Source organism: Danio aesculapii, chromosome 16 (genome assembly GCF_903798145.1).
Source record: "Danio aesculapii chromosome 16, fDanAes4.1, whole genome shotgun sequence".
NCBI lineage: Eukaryota > Metazoa > Chordata > Actinopteri > Cypriniformes > Danionidae > Danio > Danio aesculapii.
The window spans coordinates 18,838,102-18,851,298 of NC_079450.1; positions in this window are offsets into that span (position 1 = coordinate 18,838,102).

Consider the following 13,197-nt stretch of genomic DNA (forward strand, 5'->3'; position numbering starts at 1 on the left):
TTAATATTTGAACCTCAGTCAAACACAGAAAGAATGCTCTGTACCTCTGAGCTTTTATAGCACAGTAGCCCCCTGTTACGCCCTCCCAAATCCACCTGTTACATTTATAATCCTAGTGAAGCTGGGACATTTGCTCAAGAGTCCGTACTCCGTGAGATTAGCACTGCATGAACCTCTGATGTAATGAATGGAGTGAAACAACATGCTGTTCTGCTACATTCTCTTTGCACTCATTTCAATAAATGCATGAAAACAAAGAAAACACGAAATGGGCTGAACCTTAATCCTGATGGTATTTTTGATAGTAAAGCTCTCCTGTGTTTTGGAGTATTTTAAAGTGGTGAAATCTGATCCTCTGTGTCTTGATTTCCTGAAAATGTCAGTGGGACAACAAGTCTGGAAATGGATACAGTTCCACAACTCACTCTACACTAACATTTTACTACCTGGTCACTCAAAGGTTGACGAGTAGATTCATCAGTGTCAAGGAGATGAGGTTTCACTGAATGTTTCATCGACTAGTGTAAGGTAACAATACAAACCACAGAGAGCCAACTGTCTATCTTCGAACTGATGCGTATATTTAGCCCTACGTTCGTGGTGGCATCATATCTTATATACCTTATATATACCTATATACCTATATCTTATATATATCTTATATCATATCTTTATATACTTACAAGTTATATGTCCACCAGCAACTATAGTCGCACTTGAACCTTTGACAAAGTATACAAAAACTATAGATCTCTCTAAATATTTGTTTTGTTCAGAAATAATCTAGAGATTTTAAGATTTTCATAATTATGTTGATTTACATTTGTGAAGGAAACATTTTTTTAGAAACATGAATATTGGCGCTGACTTGCTATGGCAATGTTGTCGTCATCAACTTTATACCTCCAGACCGCAGACATACTCGCGCTTTCCGCTTCAAGCTGCTTCCATGTTTTACTTTGCTGGCATTTAACCAATATCATCTCTAAAACAACATTTCTACAAGTGATCATGCCGGACACGTTGCTGTTTCTGTGTAAAGTCAAGAAAGAGCTCAAACTCTATGCCAAAAAAAATTCTAAAATAATGAGAATATATATATATATATATATATATATATATATATATATATATATATATATATATATATATATATATATATATATATATATATATATATATATATATATATATATATATATATATATATATATATATTAATATATTAGAGTCCTGATCAGGTGGTAACGTCCGATTCCAATCGAGCCTGAAACTGCGTGATCAGGCCCAATTTCTGATCACGTGATTGGATCTGGACATCGCTATTGAGGATGTTCCAATCAGGTACAGTAAACCCTAATGCATTAATTTAAACACATCACCTATGCCACCCTATATCAGTCATCCACAAGACCCTAGTACAATACATCCGTGCAACCACCCAATAGAGTACACAATATCAAACACATAGAGCACTCCAGCAAACTACACAGATCATCCTAGAAACCACTCAGAAACAAAGAACATTCCTGCTATTAAGTGACCGACTTCTTCACTTGTACGCACAATTCAAATTAATTTATTAAAAAACACTCTCAAAAGTGTGAAAGAAGTCAGATAAAACAAAATCTATTCAAGCAGTGCTGAAAGCTGCACATTGTCCTGTCCAAACTTGAAGCAACAAGCCAATCAGGGTGGAGCAGCTTTTATTATTGCGGCCACTTTTGTGTCGAATCAGCCCCCACGGTATGAGGATGTGGGATGGTACGACTTGATTGTCTGTCTGTGTCAGCACAGTTCAAATGCCACTTTCAATCTGAAGGCTTTATTTCGCATTCCACATTCACTCTGGGCCATTATAAACCTCTTAAACCCGTCCCAAAATCTCCTGCCTCTAAACTTAAGTACATGTTTATGTCCTGTGCAAGTGGCCTGTGAGACGTGGTTGGAGTCGAAAACACTTGGCCTCATTTGATGAAGAAGAACATAAACAAGGGAAAAAGGAATCAACCATTGACCCATATAAGCAACATAGCTAACATTCCAACTGTAACTTAAGCATTTGCAATTAAACAATAAAATCCACAGTCATCAACAATAATTGACACAGCTCAAAATGTGAGCTTTCCAATGTAATGCCATTCCAGTTTCTTCAGTGATATTTGTAGTATTTCAATGGCATGTCAAAGAGACTGAAACCTTATTACTGAATCATTCAATAAGCTTTGCAAAACTTCTGGATGATCAAATGAATCATCTACAAGCAGAGCAGAAATATGGTTTTTTATAGAAATTTACCACATGTTGAGTTTCCTCCTAAAATTTCATCATTGGACGGTACTGAGATTGATTATGTTGACTGCTGCAAATATCTTGGAATCTTGTTAGATGGTCAACTGTCATTTGAAACTCATAAGTGATTGCTCAAAAAGGTTAAATCCCATATTGGTTTTCTTTACAGAAACACATCTTCTATTATGCATTCTTCAATGCAGCATTTGATCAAATTAACAGTATTATCAATTCTGGATTATGGGGATTTAGTTTACAAATCAGCTTCAAATACTCTTCTTCACAAACTGGATGTTATTAACCATGCAGAAATTCGTTTTGTTACTAGTGGAGCATTTAATACGCATCACTATCAACTGTAGTCTTTATTAAATTGGCCTTCTCTTTAATCACCTCGACAATTACATTGGTTTCTGTTCATTAACAAAACTCTGGGAAAACTCCGGAAATCAGGCCCATCCTTGCAGTTTCAGACTGGATTGGAATCGGACATTACCTCCCGATCAGGGCTCAAATATATACGTATATATATTCTCATTATTTTTGAACACATCTATGCGGTGGCACAAAGTTAGAGGTCTTTCTTGACTTCACACAGAAACAGCAACTTGTGCGGCATGATCACTTTGTTGCAGAAACACAATTGGTTAAATGCCGGCAAAGTAGAACACGGAAGCAGCCTGAAGCGGAAATTGCAAGTATGCCTGCGGTTTATTATAAAGCTGATGATGACAACATTGCCCTATAGCAAACTTTGAGATATCTAAACTTGGAATTGACTGCCTGGTATTTTAAGTTGATGTGTTATTTGTTTTTATTATACATTTGTTTTATATTTACTGTTGCACTAAAGTCCAAAAGTGATACATTTATGTTATTTATTACTTGATTGTTCAAGCTACCTCACAGAAGTGTTCTGTTTGTTATCAGAGTAGTTGAATGTTAAAATAAGGTGAATTAAATAAAAAATAAGGAACATCCTGGATCTGTTTCTTTGCTCTTCTTTATTCTTTTTTATGTATTATATAAGTATCAGATCAGGTTTCGGTATCGATAGATACTAAAACATCAAATGACTCTGATTCAGACTCAAGGGCAAAAAAACCTGATTAGGACATCCCTAATATTTACAGTCTCTTCGAAATCTGCACTCTAGTAGTTTTATTAACTATTGTATAGCCAAAGTACGCACTTCATTTGGTCGCGACTCTTTCTAGTTTTCTGCTGCTGATGCTTGGAATAATCTGTAGCAGACCTTTAAGCTCAACACTTTTATTCCACTATCATCCTTTGGAAATTAAATCCAGCTAATAGTACAAGTTCACTGTTCTTGTTTTTAGTTTTTCCTTGGTTTTATACATTGTAAAACCCAACAGTCAACTTTATTAAATGAAATGAGCGTAGTTAACTCAAAATTGACTGAAAGTTAATTCTACTAATTTGAAAGTAGATTTGAACTCAGTGTTGAAGGTAATGAGTTAATTAAATACCTCATTACTTCAACTCAAATGGAGTAAGTTCACAGTACTCATATAGATTCGTTTTTTTTAACTCAAATGGTTATAATGGTTGCCTTAACTTATTGGGTTTTACAGTACTCAGTTGGTTTGAGTTCTCTTCATTTATTGGGTTTTACTGTGCTCAAATTGCTTATTTCACTTAAATGGATTAAGTTCACAGTACTCATTAGGACTAGTTTTTGAACTTACATGGTTTGTTGCAATCAATTTCCTCAAATGGTTTGAGTTACCTTAACTTATTGGGTTTTACAGTGTTTTCATCTGCATTTGTGAAATTGTCATATTTGCTTTTTATGTTGCCTCTTTGCCAGGTAGTCATTGTAAATGAGAACTAGTTCTCAATTGACTTACCTGGTTAAATAAAGGTTATTATTATTAAATATCTGGGGCCTTGTTTATAAAACAAAAACAAAAAAAAAAGATTTTTGCCCCTTGTTTAAACTACCTATTTAAAATGAGCTGAATCAATAAGATTCTTTAGCTTTTTGGGGTAGAACAACTTAATTGTTTTATGCTCAATCCATCTAAATTTAGCAATGTTCAACTTAATTTGTTTGTTTAAATTCAGCCCAAATAAATTGTTTACAGCTACTTAAGAAAAAATTTAAATCCAAGAAATAATTTTTTAATAACTTTTTTTCAGTTTATGTTAATTTAAAGTGGTTCAGTTAAGTCGATATTTAAGCCAAATATGTTTCCTTTAAGTTTGTTTATTTATAGATCACAACCTTCCCGTGGAAAGTGGTGTACGCATGTTTCCACCCCCATTTTGAGCAAGCCATGCTGATAAATAAGATCCTAAGTGATTAAATAGTTAGATTAACTTTCATTTACCATTGGCTTGGCACAATAATACGCTAAGACTACATGGTAACACTTTATTTTAATGATCCGTTTGAGTATTAATAGACTATCTGCTTCATATCTGTTTATACTGCTCATTCAACAGACATTTAACTGACTATAGGAAACTTTGCAAGTACATGTCAATTTATACTAACCCTAACCACAACAGTCTACTTATAATCTAATGAGAATTAGTTGGCAAGAAGATGCAATGTAACTTAAATTCAACACATTTCATCAAAATAAAGTGACCGACAACACTGTAAATTACTACACACAAATCAGTTTCTTCTCAAATCTGGGCTGGATTCTTTTTTCCTGTTGTTTATCAATGAATATTAAGGGAAATAGTAATTTACATTTTCTGAGATGTAACTCTTCCATGTCTCACAAATGGTGTCTGAACTGTGGCCTACATTGTTGGATAATCCATGTCCAGTTGTGTCCAGTATCCACAGTACAAACGTCTAATCTCCACCCAAGACTATGCAGCAGAAGAAGTCCCATACTGGGAGCCTTTCCATCATCAGATGTGATAATGGTGCTCAGTCCTCCAGATCAATGTAAAAACCAGACAAAAACACAAGCTTAACCCTGAAATCAATATAGCTTTTAGCACTCAATGATAAATGAGAATACAATTCTGAAGCTCAAGCCTCTATCAAGAATGCTAATGAATAGATAATGATTGGATGGCTAATTATATAATAAAAAAAGACTACTTAAAAGTTTCAAATCACCTTTTGCGAAGATAAAAAATGTAAATGTCTATGAAATATTGTCAAAGAAAATACTTATTCTGGCCTGTACTTCTTTAAATACATAACAAAAACTTGAATCATAAAAAAGGTGTTTATTAAAGAAATGAACAATAAGCAATTAGTTACAATATTAATTAATCTGTTACCATTTGTCAATAAAATAACCATTGAACCAGAAAAATAACTAATTCCTAAAGTCTATAATAACATTATAGTCTAATAATAATAATAATAATAATAATAATAATAATAATAATAATAATAATAATAATAACAATAATAACATTAAAAAATTAAACTTTAAATTTTACAAAATGTATGAGCAAAATCTGGTTAACATGAACTTAAAATGATAATTACAGCTTAATAAAAGTACTTTAACAAATGTTATTTTTCATTATTAGTTTAAAGGGGTGATCCACTATGATATCACATTTTAAACTTTAGTTGATGTGTAATGTAGCTGTGTGAACATAAACAACATCTCTGAATGTAATATGCTCAAAGTTCAATGCAAAGGGCCTGGCCAGAGGTGCTAATGTTACATCAGAGAAAGCTAAAATGGCATCCAAATGATGCTATTTCCACAGCTTCTTCTGTTTCTGTATTTAGCCTTTCAAAGGACACGACACAAAGAGAGAAGTGCTTACAATTTCATTTTAATTATGTTCCAGAGAATTCTAAAAATGTATAGCTAGCATTTGATGAAGGACAGGTTCCAGAATCTATCCTAGTTCAGTGCTGGATTCGGGCACTGTTAACAATTTAGCTACAAATTCATATTTATCCATCAAATGACTGTAAACACCCACAATCTTCAGCAGCGCTGCAGTGTGTCTCTATGCGGCCGCTTTCTCTGCATTCTACATCTCAAATAACGAACTTGCAAAAGATATGTGAAAGTTTCATATTACTTACATATGCTTATTCCGAATATATGTGAAAGACTCTTGTTAGATTTTATATTAGAGAGCAGGTGTGAGGTTCAGCTGTGTGCTCTTCATTTTCAGTCTGATCTAACAGCTACTCTGACTGACTGTTTACACAGCGCAAAAGAATGCTTGAAGGTGCGTTACGCTTCCTGGTGACGTGAAGCCGATCCGCAAATCACAGCACATTATGTTAACTGACCAATCAGGGCCTCTTAAGGGCGGGCCTTTCAGAGGAACTAGGAAATATGACAATCGTTTTCATTTTAGCTGAGTAGCTGTATATAATCAAAGTAAGATATATGAAAAAATAATGTGATTTTCTACAAATAAACACACGTTGCTTAGCAGCTTATAAACACAACCAAGCCTTAAAAGTACACTCTGGACAGCCTATTTAACTGATATACTACCAAATACAGTTTTAATACATTCACATTTACGAAGGATATGTCATGAAAATCTGACATTATCTGTGTTCAATCCTGATATTTCCAAAAACATTCCCATGCACTTTGATGTACTTCACCTTATTGTGTATCTGAAATGTCATTACAAATGGTTTAATCACTTTGTAACAAAAACACAAAACATTGACCTGAATCTGCTGTGAATCTGATCACACGGGATCCAATCAAATCATAAAATGTTTTATGATCCTGGCTACTGAATGGTGCAGAACTAGAACACCTTACACCGAGTCTTCAATAAGATCACAACTACAGACCACAGTTTGAGCGACTGCTGATAACACAACACTTTCTGACCCAGAGTGGTCTCTATATATACGGCTGACCTTTCGTTCACTCTAAAAGGAGCCTGAGCACTTTATAAGATAGTCTGAATGAGTTCTTCAACCGAACACGTAATATAAAGACACATTCATCTTACGACAGACTGATTATGATTCCAGAATTTGACACAGTCACTTTAACTTGATGGGAAAAGTGACCTCAAGCCTCGTGGCTGTTTATATTTTCTCTTTTTTTCGGCAGCAGTTGAAAGCCTTACGAAAGGCCACTCTAAGCTGATTTCCGCTCTGATTGCGCAAGAGCTCGATTTAAACTGGGACAGCACCGCTGCTTAATTCCCCCTACAGTGCTGGATTAGCGTGTGTCATTACAATGATGCCACTGTATGATTACCTGGGTTTATTATGACCAGCATTAAATAAAACATGGGTATTTATGCATGCACGGATTAGAATACTATTTTACATAAATGCCTGCACTATGGAATGACAAGGTTTTGGGATGTTAAAGATTCCTTGTGGAACTATCAATGTCAATAAAGCAGCTTTAGTGGTCACACATTATTTTGATGGTTTTTTTGTTGAATTTAAGTTACATTGCATCTACATGCCAACTAATTCTTATAATTTAGATTATAAGTAGACTGTTAGGTTGGGGTTAGGTTTAGGGTTGGTGTGAGTTGATATGTATTTGCAAAGTTTTTTATAGTCAGTTAAATTTCTGTTGAAGAAGCAGCATCAACAGATATTAAGCAGACAGTCTACTAATACTCAAATGGACCATCAAAATAAAGTGCTACCCAATAGTTTTATAAATGATTGAAAAAAATTGAAGAGTTGAAATTTCTCACTAATAAGTTCTTTTGGAAAATTTATTTTATGCCATCACTGTGAAAACTGTGAAAAAAGGAAAAAAACATAGAAGTAAAAAGGAAAAGAATGAAGTTAAAATGTAATGTAATGTGTATTTATAGAAAGAAAGAAAGAAAGAAAGAAAGAAAGAAAGAAAGAAAGAAAGAAAGAAAGAAAGAAAGAAAGAAAGAAATGAAGGAAGAAAGAAAGAAAGAAAAATCAAAGAAAGAAAAAGAAAGAAAGAAAGAAAGAAAGAAAGAAAGAAAGAAAGAAAGAAAGAAAGAAAGAAATGAAGGAAGAAAGTAAGAAAGAAAGAAACATCAAAGAAAGAAAAAGAAAAAAATGAAGAAAGAAAGAAAAAAGAAAGAAAGAAAGAACGAAAGAAAGAAAGAAAGAAAGAAAGAAAGAAAGAAAGAAAGAAAGAAAGAAAGAAAGAAAGAAAGAAAGAAAGAAAAAATAAAGATAGAAAAGAAAAAAGGAAGGATTAAGAATTAACAAGCAAATGAAGAAAGAAAGAAAGAAAAAAAGAAAGAAAGAAAAAAAGAAAGAAAGAAAGAAAGAAAGAAAGAAAAAAGAAAAGAAAAAAGAAAAAAGAAAAAAGAAAGAAAGAAAAAAAGAAAGGAATGAAGGAAGAAAAAATAAAGATAGAAAAGAAAAAAGGAAGGATTAAGAATTAACAACAAAAAAGAAAGAAAGAAAGAAAGAAAGGAAGGAAGGAATGACAGAAAAAAGGAAGAAAGGAATGAAGAAAAGAAGAAAGAAAGAAAGAAAGAAAGAAAGAAAGAAAGAAAGAAAGAAAGAAAGAAAGAAAGAAAGAAAGAAAGAAAGAAAGAAAGAAAGAAAGAAAGAAAGAAAGAAAGAAAGAAAGAAAGAAAGGAATGAAGAACAAACAAAGAAAGAAAAAAGAAAGCAATAAAAAAAGAAAGGAAGAAATGGAGGAAAAAAGAAAGAAAGAAAGAAAGAAAGGAAGAAGGAAGGAATGAAGGAAAGAAGGAAATAATGAATGAAGGAAGGAATGAAGAAAGGAAAGGAATGAAGGAAAGATGGATGGAAAAAAGAAAAATACACAGATCGACAATACACAAAAACACAGTTTGAGCCCTGGCTGGGTCAGTTGGCATTTCTGTGTGAAGTTTGCATGTTCTCCCCATGTTCGTGTGGGTTTCCTCTGGGTACTATGGTTTCCCCACAGTCCAAAGACGCGCGCTATAGGTGAATTGAATAAACTAAATTAGTGTATGTGTGAGAATGAATGTGTATGGGTGTTTCCCAGTACTAAGTTGCAGCTGGAAGGGCATCCGTTGCGTAAAACAATAAGTTGGTGGTTCATTCTGCTGTGGCGACCCCCGATAAGTAATGGACTAAGCCAAAGGAAAATGAATGAATGAATGAAACTTCTCATTTATGCAAATATCTAATCAGCCAATCACATGGCAGCAGCTCAATACATTTGGGCATGTAGATGTGTGCGTGAAGATCTGCGAAAGCTTAAACTGAGGAAGAAAGTAATTTAAAGTCTGCGTAAAATAAAAATTTACAATGTTTAGTTTGTTAACGCACATTGTTATTTTTTAGGTGAACAATTAATCTGTGCAAGGTAATCCATTGAAATAAAAAAAATTTTGTGTCACGATCACCAGCAATCTAGGCTTTGCAGATCACTGGAAAACATGCATAATGACTCGCACTACAATTCTGCCACTATATAAACTACATATCCCAGAAGTCATTGCTCCAATCACTCCTGCTACAGCTGACAGTCATCCGAACACTGACACACGCACACAGCTTGTAACTCATGATGGACTGATTATCTGGACTATATATTCACCTCTCAAACATAAATTGCTGAGTCTTGTTTTCTGTAAGCATTTTAAAGCATTATTTCTTGTCTAGTCCTCCCGTGTTTTGTTTATTGTTTATCCTGTTTGCCACCTGCACCAATCTCTTGCCTGCTTTTGACCATGCTCTTTGGGTTGTTTATATGCCAGTTTGTACCTGTTTTGACCGTTGCCTGCCCGGCTACTCTTTTAAATAAACTGCATGTGGATCCCTCACCTCCGATGTCCTTGTCCCTTATGTTACAGTTTACTTTGGTAATCTTCAATCAAAACCTGACCATTTGCTTTTGAATTTGGAGTGGCTGTTCTTCTCTGTTGACGTCATTTTGACAGCTTCAGCCACAATGTTCTTAACCACACCCCATTTACCGTTAATTTGCTATGAGGGAATGCCCCCTTGCCCCTACACAATATTTAATTTCAGTTATAAGTACATCCACATACTGAAATAAAAGTATCATCAACAGTTCATGCAAACTTTATGGAACTTTGCATTTTAGTTATTTTATTTTATTTTATTATATTTATTATTTTATTTATTTTATTTTATAACTTTGCATGATAGTTATGTGTGACATTTCACACATAACTATCTCTATTTACAGAGAAAATTTAGTAAACTCAAAAAATGCTTATAATTTTTTTTTAAATGAGCTGAAACAACACAATTCGTTCTTTTTTTGGACTGGGGGATGGGGGCAACTTAACTGCTTTAAATTCTAATCAACTTAAATTTGTAAAAACTAATGAGTTAACTTAATTCCTTTATGTTGTCCCAACACAAATCGATTGTGTAAGTAACAGTTCATGTGCACATATGATCTTCATATTGGCATCTGCGATTGTATTTAAACAGCATCAATCCAGGTTTTATCTTGTCGCGTAACCTAATTATCTCTCTTGGCTTAATGACCAGAACATTCTTTGAAGTAAGGAAATACTATAAGAGCATACAAGGTATAGGGGCATTTCATCAGCAAGCTTATCAACCCAGTATGCATTACTATTTATAAACTCTTAAGAAGGTCTGCGATGGGCTTAAGACGACAGGTGGACATGTTTGTGTTGCTGCTGAGTTACATCACTTTATAGGAGTGTTATGCTAACACTTCACACTGCCTGTTGTTGAAATCTCAAAATGCGCTTTTTAATCTGCAGATGAAAAATATAAATTACCGGCTAATATTTAATATATTGTAGTTTACTCGACATTGAAAATTCTGTCATCATTTACTCACACACAGGTTCCAAAACTTTCTTTTATTCTGTTGAACACTAACGTTATTTTAAAGAATTGTGAGAAATAGGTTGTCATAGTATTACATAATTTTTTTCCTACTATGCATGTCAGTGGGTACCGGTTTCCAACATTCTTCAAAATATCTTCTTTTGTGTTCAACAGAAAAAAAAAAATTCTAAAGATTTAGGAACTATTTGAGAGAGAGTTAATGGTGAGTAAATCTTCATTTATACATCCCTATAAATAATAGTAATAATATATAGTGTATATAAATAATGTATGTATTATTAAAACTAATATTACTATGTAAAAAAATAGTTACAGTGGCTCTTTCTGTTCGACCTGTTCTACTAAACCTGATGTACTAATGTTAAATTAGTTGGACTAGGCGTCAAAGAAACAGCAAATATACACATAAAACAAGTGAATAAATGTGTAATATAAATATGACCATTAGAATAGCTGTAAAACTATTGCAGTAAAGATGATTCAGTAATATTAAACAGTCCTTCTGACTGTTCCTATTTCACTAATTAATAATTAAAAAAAAATTTAATATAAGTTTTCAATTCATAAACCTCATTGTCTTGTCCATTTTCCCAATGTTGATTAACAAATCCAGCAGGAAAATATTGCTCCTCAACTAAAACATATATAATTTTGACATGCTGAATACCTGCATGTACTTAGTATAATACATTTTTAAGTACATGTTATTACTAGTATTTAATGTTAATATTGGTAGCACTTTTTTATTTAACAGTCCTGTTCTGCATGTAGTTATGCGCTTACAGTAATTACACATAACTAGGGATTAATCCTCAACCCACCCCTAAACCAACCCATGCAGTTACCTTATATAACCCAGTATACTCTCTGCAGTGCATGTGCACTTACTGAAAAATAAACGCAACTATTAAACTCACATATTGTACTACCCATATGAAAAAAATACCACAGTAATTTATAGTAAAGACTATAGATTTTTTTAACCATAGCATAGTAAATAACTTTTTTTTTTTTTTTTTTTTTTTAGAAAATCCATCTACTTAAATTTGTAAAAACTAATAAGTTAACTTAATTCCTTTATGTTGTCCCAACACAAATTGATTGTGTGGAACCCAGCATTTTACAGTGTAGTACAAACTCATAGATAAAAACAAAACGATACAAAAAGTGATTCAAAAAGTATTTACATAGATATTTAATTTCTATCTATCTATCTATCTATCTATCTATCTATCTATCTATCTATCTATCTATCTATCTATCTATCTATCTATCTATCTATCTATCTATCTATCTATCTATCTATCTATCTATCTATCTATCTATCTATCTATCTATCTAATTGTACAAACGTTCTGTCTGGTTCTTGAATCTGATTGGCTGATAGCCATGCGATATTCTATAATTAACAGCACTAGTACAGCCTCATTACACTTCTGTATTACTACACACAATGGTTTACTGTAGTAAACTGTAGTCAACTGTAGTAAAAACTAAAGTAGGCCTATACAGTATTTATTACAGTATTTTACAGTATTTATTACAGTTTATCAGTTCACTTTAGTAAACATTATATAACACGTTATGGTTCAAAAACACTACAGCATTTAATATAAAATACAGTATTTTAGTGGTGGGCAAACATTAATTACGATTAGCCCAAAATAAAACTTTTTTCCTGTAACATGTGTGTGTGTGTGTTATATATATTATGTGTAAAAAGAAACAAATAATTACGTTTGCTGCTTGTTCATACTACCTATTTAAAATGAGCTGAATTCTTGAGGTTCTTTGGGGACAACTTAAATGTTTGATGTTCCATCTACTTTAATTTGTAAAAACTAATAAGTTAACTAATTCCTTAGTTAGATATAAACAAAACGATGCAAAAACAAAATGATTCAAATAGTATTTACATAGATATTTAAATTCATAGAGAATTTGAATCTATCTATCTATCTATCTATCTATCTATCTATCTATCTATCTATCTATCTATCTATCTATCTATCTATCTATCTATCTATCTATCTATCTATCTATCTATCTATCTATCTATCTATCTATAGTAATTCTCTGACATATCCATGCGTGTATTTATATATACATAAATAATATATATACAGACACACGCATATAATAATTATTATTATGCA